The sequence below is a fragment of the Eulemur rufifrons genome, chromosome 6, assembly GCF_041146395.1.
Source record: "Eulemur rufifrons isolate Redbay chromosome 6, OSU_ERuf_1, whole genome shotgun sequence".
Taxonomy (NCBI): domain Eukaryota; kingdom Metazoa; phylum Chordata; class Mammalia; order Primates; family Lemuridae; genus Eulemur; species Eulemur rufifrons.
In genome coordinates, this window is record NC_090988.1 from 95,298,031 (window position 1) to 95,314,084 (window position 16,054).

At 55.6% G+C, this 16,054-nt stretch overlaps 1 pseudogene; it reads left to right on the forward strand.

Moving 5' to 3' along the window:
- Positions 1–9,777: 9,777 nt before the first annotated feature.
- LOC138385558 (U6 spliceosomal RNA) lies at positions 9,778–9,873 on the forward strand (annotated as a pseudogene).
- The last annotated feature ends 6,181 nt before the right edge of the window (positions 9,874–16,054 follow it).

Here is a 16,054-nt window from a genome sequence, read left to right on the forward strand (position 1 = left end):
AGGGGGGAATTGCACCGGTTGGTGTGTCTCTCTTGGTCTCTCCTTGCACGGACCCTGTATGGGCCTATGGGATCTGTGCCATCCTCCAAACATGACACCCTCCAAAGGGAGAGGCCAAATGTGTCCCTTAGCTCAGCCAGACTTTACCACGTCCATCAAATCCCTCTAAAGGGGCCACTGCTTCTGCATGGCCTTCCTGCCCAACACTCTTGCATCCCCCACCCCTGCCCCTGCCCCACATGATCTGAGCCACAACTCCAGCAAAATTTGCCCAAGGGTCATGATTAGATCCTACAGTCCCTCTGAGAACATCCGCCTCATGGGCACTAACAGACCCTCTTAAGTGGTGTCTGAGACTCAGACAGCCACATGTGTAGTCAAGGGGAATTTCTGGAACCCTCTGACCAACTGTTGCCCCATTTAGCTCAGCTTTCCTTGGCCCACTGGCCTCTGCACACCTCTGCCTTCCCCACCCTTCAGCCCCTGCGCGCACAGGTCCGGCCTATCTGTGTTTGTAATGTCCTAAATGCTCCCGGTCTACCTGGTGGTTTCCATCCCACGTGCTGAAGGCCATATACTTCAGGAGTGGAAACCCTGACACCCCTCACAAAAGATGAGACCTGCCCTGGGAGGAAAATTCCAGGCTTGTGTCCAAACCCTGCCTCTTCCTAGCTGTGTGGCTGTGGACAAGTCACAGAAGCACTCCGTTTCCCCCTCTGTCACTGCGGGTTAGGCCTCCTCCCCTGCCTTCCTCCTCCCTTGCCTTCCTCACCGGGGTTGTAAACATTAGCCCAAACCAGAGGTAAGGAAGCCAAAACGTTGACCAAAAATTGTCTTGGGCGGGGAGCAAGTTGGGGGAGACTGGCATGGATCACACACACACTGTTTATCCGTGTGTGCGTGCTGGGTGCGTCCTAAAGTCACGGGGGCGCTGTTTATTTACAGAGGAGCCCGTGTGGGCTCTCGGTGCCAGTGATCATGGTAATTAAGAGTTGATGCTATCTGTTTGGTCCTGGTTCCTGCGGCTTTAGCTTCTGCCTCTCTTCCTTTCCCGGTTTCTCTTGTTTGGCCCATGGGGCCTCATGGAGGAGGGCCCAGTGGTCACGCCCAGCTCTCAGCTGGGCTCCCTCCCCCAGCCTCCCTCACCTGGGGCAGCTAGAATCCTACTTGGGCCTCACCTCTCCCCTCCTAATTTCCCCGGCCTCCTCACTGTGGGGAAAGGCCAACTTCAGCCTGGGGTAGGGCACCTGTCCACCTGCCAGGCCAATTGAGCCTCCTCCTGTACCAAGTACCTCAGGCCCCCAGAAGTTCCCCCACCAAGCTCACTGTCACCCTCAGGGCCCACAGCACCTCTGAGCTCCAACCTGGACCATCTGCAGACACCAAGGTCCTGCCCCTCCCTCCCCCAGCTTAAGGAGCACAGCTCTGCAAGGCTGGAGCAGCCACACTGCCAAAGTCCCCAGGCCAAATGGGAGGCCCAGGCCTTTGACCTCTAGGCTTCGGAGGGAGCGTAGGGGCAGGGCACACCACCGGGGCCCAAGGCTCAGGCCTATGGTAAAGCGACAGGCGAATGTGCGTTTCAGGTGTGGGGCCTGCACTTTTCCCAGCTCTCCCCACAGGAACCTGCGTGATCCCACTGGAAGGGTTAGGGGCGCTGTGTGGGCTAGAAGCAGGTGGCTCCCACACCTTCCTTTGTCAAACTCAAATAACGTAAATTCCACTCTTACGCTGAGCTTTCATCAACTACTATTTATTAATATTAAGAATCTACTATGGGGGTTGGCGGGGCGAACAGGCCCTGCCCACAAGGAACGACCATTCAAATAGGGAAGACAGGCAAGAATTCAGCTAATTATTTCCTAGCGTGTCGGGTGCCCAGAACCAGCAAGCAGCAGGCCACCCAGCCCAGGACTCGAGACCCCAAAAGACCCGAGAAAAGACCCAAGTGTGTGTACCATCTCTGCCTCTCAATGGCTGTGTGGCCTTGGACAAGTGTCCTACCCACTCAGTGTCTCCATTTTCTGCTTTACACAGTGAAGATAATGATGACACCCACCCCACGGGCTTGTTGTTAGCACTCAATAGATGGATCCGATTACTGTGGCATTGGTTTTATCTCAGGCATAAACAAAGGGCTCTGGGAGCGCGAATGAAGACTCCATCAATCTTGTGGGACTCGGGAGCTGCCTGGGAAGGCTCCCCTGCAGAGGGGGTGTTTGGTGTGGCCTGAGGATGAAGTGAGGTGAGGCAGGATACCCTGGGCAGAGGGAATGGAGCAAAGTGGTGCAGACCAGCCGGGGAGGAGGAGGGGCCTGATGGGGAAGGGGTGTGTCTGTCAGACCAAGGGGCTTGTTTTATTCTGCAGGCCACAGGAGCCATGGAAGGTCCTTGAGCAGCGGAGGGGCAAGATCAGCGGGTGTCAGCAAACTCAAGATCTAGCAGCTACGGAAGGAGGCTGGTTGGCTATATTCCAAGTGAGCTCCTCTGCCCTGGTGCCTTCTCCACACTCCCCCTCCCCCACATGCCCCTTGGCCATGGCGCAGTTCTCCAAGGGATCACTCCAAGAGAACTCTCTCTTCTCTTTGTCAAACAAGATGCTTTTCAAAATGCAATCCTCAACCCCTGCTGTAGGCCAGAGAGTCCCTAGGGACAGAAGCCTGTCAATCCCACAAGCCAGTTTCAGACACTCAGAAAGGTCCCCAGAAACACAAGGGAACACCCATCTTAAGAAATTGGCGTTCTGTGGGCATGGCAGAATGAGCCCTGGGCTTGGAGTCTAGGAGAACTAGGCTGACGCCCTATTCCAGCCATTAACCAGCCATGTGGCCGAGGGCAAGGCACTCAACTCTCAGACATCAGTGCCTTCATCTGTGGAAGAGCCGACCCTTCCTTGCAAGACGACAAGCCACGTGTTCCAGATGCTCCGCGTGCAGTAACAACTTAGTCCTCATAACATCAACCAATATAAGCATCATGAGTTGTCCCCATTTTACAGATGGGAAAACTAAGGCACACAAGAGTCAAATATCATGTCCAAGGTCATTCAGCTAGTAAGTGGGGGAGCCAGGGTTTGAACCCAGGCAGTCTGGCTCACAGTCCACACTCTTTGCCTTGACATCACACCAACGACACAGGTGGGTGGTTGGTGGTTTTCAAAGTGTGCTCTTTGGAACCCCTAGGGTTGCCTGGAATCTCTGAAGGGCTGTGCAGGTAGATGCTGAGTAGATAAGGCTGTGACCCCTCAATCTCCCTTCTACCAGAGCAGCATCATTTCCCTCTGTTTCACATCCTGAGCTTTTGCAGAAAATTCCATTTGAAGAAGGAGATGTTGCTAAGGAAAGTTAAACCCCTCTGGATTGGTGACCCTGAGGTCCCCTGCAATGTGGGTGGATGCTGTCATCTTCCAGGCAGCTAGATTCCCCCAGACCCCTCAGGATCCCTGGGACGGCCCTGGAAGGCAGAGTGAAACGAACGCGTGCCACCGCAAATTGCACTCATGTTGTGAGTAAAAGTGACAGGATGTCCTCGGCCAGCATGCCCTCGAGTGAAGCTGTCATCAAGGGGTGCATGCGTATTCTCGCCTGCTAGCCAGAGTGAACTGTTCCCTGCACGTGGAGTCACTGTGTCTCCAGCTGGAAGGGACCTCAAAAGTCATGGAGTCTGGTCAGGCCCGTGGCTGCCTGCCTTCCCCCGGGTGGCCCTGTTGGTGGCAGGGGGCCTCTGCAGGAAGCAGAAGGCAGAAGGCAGACCCTCCGTGGACGGGCATCGTCAGGGAGGGCTGCCGTGCCTGGCACTCAGCCGAATCTGTCTCCCCAGAACTTTCCCCCGTGGTCCTGCGCCTGCCCTCCGGAGCTGCCAGGAACAAGCCGGCTGCCTCTGCCACATGACAGGCCTCCAAATCCTTGCCGACAGTTCTCATGTCCCCTTCAAGTCTTCTCCAGGCAAAGTCGCCTCGGCCCTTCTAACCCTTCCTCAGATGACATGCATGGTTTCAAGTCCCCTTATCGTCAGCATATTAACATTTGGGGAAAGAAAATATTGCAGCCCTAGTCAGCTTTTTGACAGGGCTGAGTTCCACAACCCATCTTTGGTCAGAGAAGACATCCTGGGTCCCAGGGGGTGAGACACAGACAAGGGCAGATAGATGACCTCAGGAGACCTGGGAGGTAGGGTGAGCCAGGAGCTGGGAAGAGCTGGGCCTCCTGGGTCCAATCCCAGGGTGTCCTGAGAGTGAGGTGTGAGCTCAGGAATGCCACTGCCCCTCTGCCCAGGCCTGTGGCAGGCACGTCAGCTGATTAGACCTCAGGATTAAGGGTCCAGCTGAGTGCTGTGGGTAGAGCCTGTGCCCCTGACCGTGCTACCCCTCAAGGAGATCTCAGGGGAAAGTCTGTGTACCACGGAAAGCAGCCCATTGCTGAGGACAGACAAGATGCCCCTCCATAGCTTTCCTCTCTAGCATGTCACCTCCAGGAGGGCCGGGCTTGATTTCCTGTTCACCACTGTTTTGCCAGCATCAAAGATGGAGCCTAGCATATAGTAGATGCTCAATAAATGCTTGTTCAAAGAATGAAGGAGGAGGAATCACAGGCCTCTAGGAATAAAGATAATAATAGAGGCTCCCACTTATTAAACACCTACTGCATACCACACTGCAGAGTCCGTGAAGACAGGGGCTATATCTGCTTTGCTCACTGCAGTCTCTGCTATGACAAGCTCAGTGTCTGACACACAAGAGTTGCTCAGCAAATATTTGTTGAATGTTCAATGCTTGCATATGCTATCTCATTTGTCACCCAAATGAGATGGAAGAGAAGAGATGGAAGAGGCCGCGATGATGAGTTTGAGAGCCTCTCTCTATTACACACACACACACACACACACACACACACGCGCGCACATCCCAGGACCCCTTCTTTTCTTCCCCCATGCCCAATTTTGCCTGACAAACTCCTGATTTTTCTAGACCAAGATGAAAACACCTCCTCCATGAAGCCTTCTTTAATCTGCCACGTGGGAATTAGTTTCTCCTGCCTATGAGTTCCCATCACGCCGGGCCCGGATCCTTCTTTTAGAGTGCGGTGATTAGTGCCAAACTCATTCTCCGGAGTCAGACTGCCTGGGCTCAAATTCTGGCTCTGATTCTTCCAAGCCCTGTGACATAATCACTGTATGCCTTGGTTTCCCTATCTGCAAATGGGAGCTAATTATAGCACAGGTGTCATGGGACTCCTGTGAGGTTTAAGGGAATTAGTGTATATAATGCACTCAGCACAGAGCCTGACACAGAATAAGCGGGCAATAAGCGCTCGCTATTATCACAGCATTACCATGTCGCGCCCTGTATTAGAGATATCTGGGACACCAAGTTGGCACTCAATGAGTGTTGAATGAAATACTGAGCTGGATACGCTCTAGTTTTCCCCACGGGACAGCAGAAGTCAGAGGTCACATCTTACTCAACTCTGTGCACCCCCAACCGCCTTGACCAGAGCGATCATGGTGAGCACTATGGCATGGAAGGGGGGGACTGAGGCGTGGGGACATGGGGTGGGGTGGGGACGACAGCAGGAAGCCAGGCTGGGCCTCAGGTGTGAACTGCAGGCCCAACTCAGTCCCTTGCCAGGGCTCTGCCCCACTCCCAACTCCTTCTCATCTCCGCAGCAAGCCATGATTTATGGATGAGCAGAATCAAACAGGGCCGCTGGCTGCTGGGATACCCCAGGGAGCTGCCGGCAAGAGAATGGAGTTCTGAGGGCAAACTCACCAGCTGCCCAGGGCCGGGGGACAGGAGCGGAGCCATGCACACAGGCCACAGACACGGACACCCATGGCTCACACGCACATGCACACACACGAGCCACAGACACTCGTCCCTGCGCGGACACCCGTGCACATATATACACATACATACGCGCACACACACCCACCCCCACGGCCACGAGCAGATGCCTAGCCCGCTCTGGAGTTCTCGCCCCTGAATTTGCCATCATTTGTCTACTCAAATTCTGTCTGTACTTCTGAGGCAGAACGGTGGGACGTGCAGCAGACTTGGAGGCAGGTAACCTGGGTTCAAGTCCCAGTCCCGCCTGCCTAGTCACATGACCCCGGGCAAGGGCCAGGCGCTTTACCTCGAAACGATAATAACCCCGACCTCCCCTGCTGGGGTGCTGTCCCCATTTCCCAGGAGAAGAAACCGAGGCATGCAGAATGAAAGGAGCTTGTCCTTTCCCACCATGTTAGCACTCATTTCCCAGGAAAGCTGGGCGTTGGCCTTGGTGACAGTGTTCTGCGACGCTGCCCAACATAGTCACACCCAGCTTTCCTCCTTTCCTCAAGCAGGCCGACCCCGTCACACCCATGAGGCTTTGCATAAGCTTTTCCCTCTGCCTGAAATGCCTTTCCATCTCTATCTTCAAGGCGCCCTGACAAAGATGATCTTCATTCCCTCCCACAGTCCTTTCTGCCTTTCTGGTAACTATGACAATTCACCATTTTGGGTTAATAGTTAGCTCTTTCTATGCCTTACCCCTACTGGGAGCATCTGGGGGGCGGAGACTCATCTCTGAAGCCCAAGGTCTGGTACACAGGAGAGGCCAGATAAATAGTTGTTAAACAAATTCATGGAACTACTCAAGGCCCCAGGTAAGCCCACCTCCTCCAAGAAACCCTCCCCAATGACAGGCACTCACTGCAGTTTCTTCCTTCTCTAAACTTGGCCCTCTCTCCAGTCCCCTTTTCTTTGGGGTACACTTATCCCCCAAGTAGGGCCAATGAGGTGATATCCTGTCTCCCCATTGCCCAGGGACTCCCACAGCCTGCAGTCCAGGTCACAGATCAGAGAAGCCACTGGAAATCTAAAGAGCACACAGGCCCTTTCCCCGAGAGTTCACTTGCTCTTACGCTCCCCGAGGCTGACAAACCGAGCCCTTCCAGAGTTATCCCATCCCCCTCAAGCGCCCCCGAGACTGCTCCCCTGCCGGTGGCTGTTTCAGGCAACCCCAGATCCCAGACCTTGGCTGTCCTCACCAAGTGCCTTGAGTCATGATAACCAACGAATGCTCAGCACCGAACCATGCCCACATGCACCACCCTCTGAAGGTAAATACTCTTACACAACTTTACAAAGCGGGAAACTGAGGCTCAGAAGGGTTAAATATTTGTCCAAGAGCACACCGAAGAAGAGAGGTAAAGCCAGGACAACCCTGTGGCTCTCACCCTTGTTCCACCCTGGGGGAGCTATGCCTTGAAACAAACAAGTCACTGCAAGAATAGAGGGGCGAGAAGAAAGGAACTGAGTGAAACAAAATAAAGAGCAGCCAGGGAAAGGGCTCCCTCTTTCCCAAGAATTTTACCAAATAGAGCCATGCCCAAGTTACTCCAAGCACTTTGGAGACCCCTGGGATGCACACGCCCCTACCTGGGGCTCCTACCCCTCCACTGTCCCAGACATTGGCCTCAGTAAAGCATCCTCAGCAGACAGAGGCCGAGTCCACCCAAGGGTCCCAAAAAGGGTTGGGGGTTGGGCACCTGGGGCTGGACAGGCTGGGAGTACGAATAAGAGGATGGGGTTGCCCGAGGACTTGCCCAGGAGCCTGTCTCTGGTACAGATTAGGCTGTAGCTGCTCCTCTGGAGACAAAGCAGAGTGTTGTCGGGGGTGGTTGGGGCCACATCTGACAGCACGTTCCCAGCCTGAGCCCGCCTCCTCCCACCTGGTGCTGTATGACATGTCAAGCCCCAGCACTTCCCCCACCCCTATCCTTTGGGGGCTTCCGGATGAAGTTCAAGGTGGAAAACAGTGAAAGCTGGAGTCACAGGTTTCCATAGGAAGCACCCTGCACGTGCACGCTGAGCAGGTGGAAATGGGGAAGATGGGAGGGCCTTCGCAAGTGGGCAATGTTTTTCAGCCTCAGGGCAGACATTTGGGGAGCATACCCTGCCTCCCTTCCTCCCCACAGCAACTCACACAAGAAAGCCAGAAAGAGGCAGGTTTGGGGAGAAAAGAACAGAAAATCAGTGAGCTAAACCCTGACCCCAGACAGCCAGGCAGAGCTCTAAGTCTGGCCTTCATGCAGAATTTTCTGCCCTCTTTCCACTTGTAAGCTCCCACGTCCAGGCCACCCACCTTGGTTGGGAACAGGGCCAGCTCTTCCCTGGCAAGAGGAAAAAGAAAATGAGAAAGATGGGAAGAAGGAAAAAAGAAAAAGGAGGGGAGAGAGCCTGGCACTCACTCCCCAGGAGAGCCAGGCCTTGGCCTTGCCCCTTCCCATGCCCTCCGGGCATTCTCTCTGAGTGTCCTTCCGAAAGCAGTGGAGGCGTCCACAACCCTTCAGGCCTCACCCTGGGCGGGAACTAGGCTGGCAAAAGAGGAAGCCCAAGGGGAATTGTTTTGGAAAGTTACAAGTAGCTGAAAATAGGGGCTTAGCACGAGCAAGCTCCCTCAACCTTGACTGTAATAAAAACAGATAATGCGTGAGTGAGCTGGGGAGAGCACGCTGGCAGGGGCCGCAGAGGCCGGCTGGATGCAGACGGTTTAGAATTCAGAGGAGATGCCAAGTGAGTAAACAGCGAATGAAGGATCATCCGGATGGGCCAGGAGCCGTTCCAGCGAGAAATTGGACGGGGACATGTCAGGATCCACAAGCACTCCGACTCCTCATCAGGGAGCAAGGCCTGGCGAGCTGCGAGTGCCTTGTCCACGCCTCCCCTACCTCTGCTCTCTCTGCGCAGAGAGCATGGCCTAGGTAATAATGGCTCACATTTGTACAGGGCAGGACAGTTTACAAAGTGCTCCACAGTTCACTGAGAGTTTCACATCCATTGTCGAATTTAATGGAGGTGATGGTATCTTCTGCCCCACGATCCTCCCCAACAGCCACCCCCACCTCCCATGATGCCTGGCTTAGGGAGGCCTGGTGCCTCTAGCTTTGGTCTTCAGCCTCAAAAGAGGGGTAGGGGTAGGGGAGACAGGCCATCTGTACAGCCCAAGGAGCTGCTGAGTCCAGAAGTCATCAGGGTCAAAGGCATTCGGGATGGACAGGGCCAGGTGTTGGCTCTGAGCAGGGAGCCCAGGCTGAAGAGCGTCTAACCAGGAGTTAGCCCGGAACCTGCCGCCTTCCCGACCCATCTTGATCCCAAAGTTGATGAGCCACCCAAGCAGCCATGGAACGATCACGGCCATCAGAGCAGCAGAAGCCCAAGCAAGGAGGAGGAGCCCGGATGAAGGGCCTTTCTGCCGGGAGTGTGGGGCAGAGGCAGGATCAGGGACGTGCGATGATTAAGTACAGGCCCTGACCACTAGTTACTCCTATGAATAATGCATTGTTGTGCCTTGGTCTAAATCAGCATCTTATTGTTATTAATAATACACGGCTGCAAAGAAGCTGGGGTTGGAACTGTGTGCTGTATTTCATTTGAGGATCTTAGAGCACTTAAGAGTTTCTCTTGAGGATGACTCAACTCTACCTTCCCCAGTCACAGGCTTCCTTACAGGCCCGGCGCCTGTGCTGGACCGACACCCGCCCGCCTGAGGCTTAGAGCCACAAAGGCCACAGGGGCTTGACTCCTTCCATCCTGAGATTCAGATCCTTGGCCAGGGATTTTGGTGGGGGAGGGGAGGGGAGTGCACTCAATCTACACCAGCTCAGTGGCTCTCGGGGATGTAACATAATGTTAAGCAGCTCCCAGAGATGTTTAAGAAGAACAAGGATAACCAGTGGGAATCCAGATGAGGGAGCAATGGATGGAGAGAGACCACTGTGGATCTGAATCCAGTTTTGGTGCTCGCTTTGGCAGCACATATACTAAAACTTGGAACGATACAGAGATGATTAGCATGGCCCCTGTAAAAAAAAAAAGAATTAAAAAAAATTTTAAAAATGAATCCAGTTTTGCCACTCACCGGCTGTGTGACCTTAGGTTACTCACTCAACTCTCTGGTCCTAAGCCACCTTGTTGGAATACGGGGTCTGAGATTCCCTCTCCGAGGTGCCGTTCTATCATATTTCGGGGTGTCATTTACACCACAGATACGAGAACGGAGCCATGAACGCCCCACCCCTGGGCGCTGGCTACTGTGCTGAAATCAACCTCAGCCGCGCCTGCCCCTGTCCTTGGTGCTGAAAAAGAACTCGGTCCTGGGGCTGAGCCTCCTCCAGGCTGTCCTTTGCGTTGCTCCTGGCGAGCAGGTCCCAAGAGACCTTTTCATGGCAGACGGCGGTGACCCCATCTTCCTCTGCCAATTCCTCCCCAATCAACCTCCAGCTGAAGCCATGGAAGCAACCAGCCGACCTCAAGAGCCCCCTTTCCCCGAGTTAGGTCCTCAGGTGCTGAGGACCCAGTCAGCAGCCCGACTTGGGACAAAAAGAACCTCCCCGCTAATACCACACCCCATTCCCTCAAGGGGAGCCGGCTGCACTGCCTCCTGGTGGCCGGCGCACAGAAGGTCCCCAGCGGAGTCGCTGGGCCAGCGGGAACAAGCGGCAGAAGGTCTGGCCCCCGCCACCCCCTCACCGCTCCCAGGGCAATCAGGTGCTCTGAGCCTGCAGCGTTGCCCAACACCCGCACGCTCCAGCCTGTCCAACTGTGTCCCAGCCGCCTTGGGGCGCCATGCTGCCCGGGTCACAGCACAGGCTCAACCCAGCTGGCCAGACCTGGGCAGGCAAAACTTCCTACTCCCTCCTCCAAGGTGGGTGGGTAGACTTGTTTAAACAAATACAAACCTTTCCTCCCGCAGGGCCAGTCCCATCAAGACAGACGCAAAGGCCTGTAACACGCCTCCCCCAGGACAAAGGCCCCATACCTCACACCCACCCGAACAAGAACCTCGTCCACAGCCTCCCTGGGAAAAAGTGAGAGGGTAGAGGAGAAAGCCACAATGGCAGCCCACTCCTCTTCCCCACCCTCTAGGTGGGGGCTCTTTGAAAAGCAGATCTGCTTGGTGTTTCTAGGGACTGCTTGATATTAGCCTCACCGGGTGTAGAGATTCCCCTTCTTCCAAAAACAAATAAAACCACCTGAAGACAACATCCAAAATTGCAGCTTCTCTGGATCCAGGCAGGGAGTCATGGTAATAGCCTTTAATTACAGTAAATACAGCCAGTATCATTTATTGAGCACTTACTATATGCCAAGCACTGTGCTAAGAGCCCTGCAAACACCATCTCACTTAGCCTCACAGGCCCCCTGGGAGGGAGCATCATGCTCAGCATCCTACAGATGAGGAATGTAGGGTTCAGAGAGGTCACGTGACCACTCAGAGTGGCGCAGCTGTCCAGTGTTGGGACTGGCAGGGAAATAGCGTCTGCCTGTCCTTAATCTTGCTGTTCAGCTGAATCCACCTCACCATCGTCCCATGTTCTGGGGTCCTCACCAAGCTTCAGGTAACTCCAAGACCACCCCACCCCTCCACCATTCTCACCTCTCAGTTGAAAGCCACATGGAGGAAGAGAGCAACACCTCACGCCCTGCAGTACTTTACAGCCTGCTCAGTGCTTTCATAGGCACTGTCCAAACCGTCCCTCAGGATACCGAGGGGTGAGGTGGGCAGGGATGGCCCTGTTCTGATTTTATAGCAGAGAAAACTAAGGCTCAATGCACTAAGTGGCTCACCCCAAGTCACAGAGTGAGCAGTGGAGCCAGAACTCAGGGGAAGATGGTGGGACTCCCAGTCCAGTGCTCACTTCCCAATTCTCCAAGGCTGGGGTCATGGGTATAAGCCAGGCAGGGAATCCTAGGGGCCTTCATCTCCTGAGGGGCTTCCTGAGGCCCTGACCTGGGCTGCTTCCCACCTCCCAACTCTGGTCCTCAGGGGCTATCAGCTGGCTCAGCTTTAACTTGGAGTCTCGGAGTCTCATTGAGTCTCTAAATGAAAATTTTTTTCCAGGCAATTACCTCCTGCTAATTAGGAGGCAAGGCTGCCAGTCCCTGGGCCCTGGGCTGACCCCTTTCTCAACTACAGAGGCGGGGGGTTGCGGAGGTTCTGGGTAGCAGCACCGGTCACAGGAACTGCCTGGGTCAAGGTCCCATCAGGCAGGGGGGGCTGGTGGAGGAGCAAAGAGCTCCCAGGAATTGGACGAAGGGAGGCAGGATGCTGGGGAGGGAGGGAGATAACTGGGGAACAAGAAGCTGGAAGGAGCCTAGACACGTCCATGCAGAGTAAGAGAGAGACCTGGGCTCCAGAGCAGCAGAGGGAGCCAGGAAAATCTACAAAAATGGGGATGCATGAAAGGAAGAAAGGAGAAATCTCAGGAACCAGAAAGGCAGAGGAGGGGTTAGGGATCTCCCCTCTGCAGAGGGAGAGGGAGGAAGAAGGTATCCTAGCAAATGGTCAAGATTACAGAAGGGGAAGAGGCAGAGAGGGATACTGGGAGACTCCAGGAAGAGGAAGGAGAGAGGAAGGACAGGGAGAAAGGAGGAATTGCTGAAGGAAAACCCTGGGGAGAAGGGGGAGGAGAGTGGGGGAGGACGGCTTGGAGTGGCAGCTCCCAGGGCCCCAAGAAGGGCTCTCTCTACGTCATTGTCCTTGAGCCTCCCCCAATGTCAGTGCCCAGCCAGCCGGGCCTGCACACCCTCCTACGCAGCCACAGGTGCGGGCCGGGCAAGATGTCAGGCCACCAGCCGGCTCAGGCCCCAGATGCTCCACTCACCCAAGGCAGTCAGCCCATCTCCCTCCCTGCCAACCTGCCACCCACTCCGTTAGGCTGAGCCAGGGGCCCTGGTAGGTCACACAGCAACATGACCAGGAGCTTCTGGGGCTGTGTGGTCCAGCTTCTCCACTTTTCAAGGCCAGAGAGGAAACAGTGCTTGTCCAAGGTCATATAGCAAGTGAGTGATGAGGCCAGATGCAGAGGGCTCAAGGGCTAAGTCCCGGGGTGGGGGGGGCGAGGGGTCCTGTTCCCTCCTAGGCAACGGGCAACAACAGGAGACAAAGACAGGTCTTGGCTGCCAGCAAGTCAATCAGTGATCAAAGCCCCGTGGAGTGTGGGGTGGCAGGTGGAGGGGAGCAAGGGTGGACAAGGCTAGATGGGAAGCAAAGAAGTCACCATTTATGGAGCACTGTGTGGGAGGGATCCACAAGGGTTATAATTGCAGCTAATAGGACTGAGAACTTACCAGGCACAGTGTGCCAGCCACTTAAGACATTACATGCAGGATCTCATTCGATCCCCATGACCACCCCATAAAGTATGTGTCACTGTTATTCCACTACAGGGAAGACACTGAGACTCGGGGGGTTGAGTGACTTGGCCAAGTCCACAGAGCGGGCCAGTGGCACAGTTCTAACTCAGGCCATTTTGAGGCCACTGCCCTGAGAACCCCTCTGACATGGCATTATCTGAGGAGTTCCTAAGATCCCAGCCCAGCCCTGGTAGAATCAGGGCCCAGATGCCAACGGGACTATAGTCCTCTACTGTGGAGGCTTCTTGTGGCCCAAAGCAGGGCTAGCACCATGAGGTCCTAGACTTGAACAAGTCCTGTCTTAAGGTGCTAGAGTCTAGGTTCCGGTCCTGGCTCTGCCACTAACTTACTGTGTGACTTTGGGCAGGTCGTTTGCCCTCTCTGGGCTTTGGTGCTGGTGTTCCCACTTGTATCACGAAAGGGTAGGACCAGATGAAATAAGAGCTACTACGTGTATCATGCTAACTCTGTGACAGGCTCAGTTCCAGGCGATTCACAGATATTAACTCATCGAATTCTCCCAACAGCTCCATATCAGCACTATTATTATCCCCATTTTATGGATGGGAAATGAAAGGCTAAGTCAGTCGCCCAAGGTCACAAAGCAAATCAGCACATGGCAGGTCTGGGATTTGTACCCTTTCCCTTCTGGTCCAGAGCCCCCGTACTCTGGCTGCCACTCTGCATTACTTCCCTAAGGACCCTCTAAGCTCCTGGTTGGTGGCCCAGAGAAGTGTGCCCATGTCCTGTGCACAGACATACATGCCATCATGTTTCCACAGGGGAAGCACACACGGTCACGCATCTGTACGAAGTGACGTGTGCTTGCTCATGCTCCCACGCCCACTCCCGTGCTCTCACCCAGTTTCTACCTGGAATAGCCAGAGTGGGTCACACATGTCCACAAGCATTCCAGCACCAAGAATAAGCCAACTCAGCGGGTCCGTGCACACACATACACACGTGTCCTGCTCTCTGGGCACCGGTTGACTGGTGGGGGCTGTGTGCCACAGCACATAGCCATGTGGCAGTGACGTGGGCCACCACACCCCTTCTTCCTCTGCTCCCCTCTAGCGCCTGGGTGGCTGGCACGTCACATCCCGCACCTGCCGGCACCCCATCCACACTGCCTTCCTCACGCCTCTCCCCTAACAGAAGCAGGCACCTTCTCCAGGAAGGAAGCAGGCTCAGGCACAGCCTGGCTCCCACAGCCCAGAGATGCCAGCCAGCCTGGGGGTGGAGAGGGAGAAAGAGGCATCGGCTAAAGGCTCTGCGGGGGCCCGGGGTCCATGGTTCCGATCTGGGACCAAGCCCTCCCTTAGGTCTGAGTGCCAGAGCTGAGCTCTCAGGACCCTAGAGATGCCACCCCTCTTTGTCATTGACAGATATGAGGACAGATGGGGACCCTGGGGACAGAGGGTCTGCCCATCACTCCTGAGCAGGACTGTGGTGCCACCAGGGCTCCTCTGGCCAAGATGCCATCGCACCCTCCACCACCCTATCCCCTGGTCCCTGCTCTCTCCTCCCCCTGCCCAAGCATCTCAGAGTCCTGGGTATTTTTAGGCCTCAGCTGACAGGCTGTGAAATCGCTCCCTTCGCACCTCCCCAACCAGGCGGGGGCTGGAGAGGGAGGAATGAGGTTGGGGGGGGCACACAGACGATTCATCAGGCTCCTCCAGGGCTGGCAGGTGCCAAGCAGGGAGCGAGGGGTTCCTCCCCTTCTCAGAGCCTCCCCTTAAGTGAGAGGATCCCTCCACCTTGCCGGTAGAGAGAGAGAAGGGAGGCAGGGTGGGAGGGAGACTCCCCTCTCCTCGAAGGACCTGAGAACAAAGGCTTTATGGGACACCCCAAGCACTAAAAGAGGCTCTGGGGACACCCTCTGAGTCCAGCTCTGCAGCCAATACGAACTCCTAGTGCTCCCTTCTGAGAGACAGGCCGAGAGACAGGCTGGCTGGGATCCTAGTAGGATACGGGAGGCACCGGGCAGTGCAGCCCAGTGCCCGAGACCAAGGATTTGGAGTGAGGCTGCCTTGCAATTCTATCCCTGCTCTGCTGAGTGACCCGGGCAAGACACTCCACCTCACTGGGTCTCAGTTTCCACATCTGTGCACAGTGACAATGACATCTTCCTTGCAGCACTCTGCTGTGAAGATTAGATGAAATGATGTATGTAAAGAACAAGGCGCCCCCACCCCCCGAGGCACCCTAGGAGCTTCTCCCTTGCTGCTTTCTCTGACCTTCGGTTCCTCCAGACCACCCGTTCTTGGGGCTGGCTTTCCTGCCGTGATCCCCGGGGCAGGAGCCCACGGTCCATCGTGGCATCAGGCTCTCCGGTGCCCACCTGACTGCTTCCCACCAAGGGGAAAGAAGTCCCCAGCTAAGATGGGTGGGCAACTCACACCATCCCCACTTCTCTGCTTCCTGCCGCAGGGCACACACACATACACACCATGTGTGCACACACTCAAATGCCAACACGCGTGTGTGCTGCCAGCGCCTCAGTGTGAGGGCGTCTGCCCTGGGACGACCCCCCGAGGGAGGTGGGAAGACACACCCAGGCCCTGCTGTGAATGGGCCCCTGTGCCAGGGGCCGTGGGCACAGAGAGGGGGGCGGCCCGCCTAGTCGCTGTGGAGACAGATTGGCTCTGGTGGGGCAGCTGGAGCGTGAGCTGTGTCCCCCCAACCCCAGGGCCCGGCCCTGACGCCTGCTGGCAGTGGGTGTGGAACCAATCCTCAGGAGAATTAGCTGTGTCCACCGGCCCTGGGCCTGCCCACCCTGGCCCTACATCCCTCCCCAGGAGGCTCCCTCTGACACCTGGGTCAGCCCCCGCAGGGTGCTCATGCACGCCTGTCCCCTCCAGACTACCCCCCGACTGC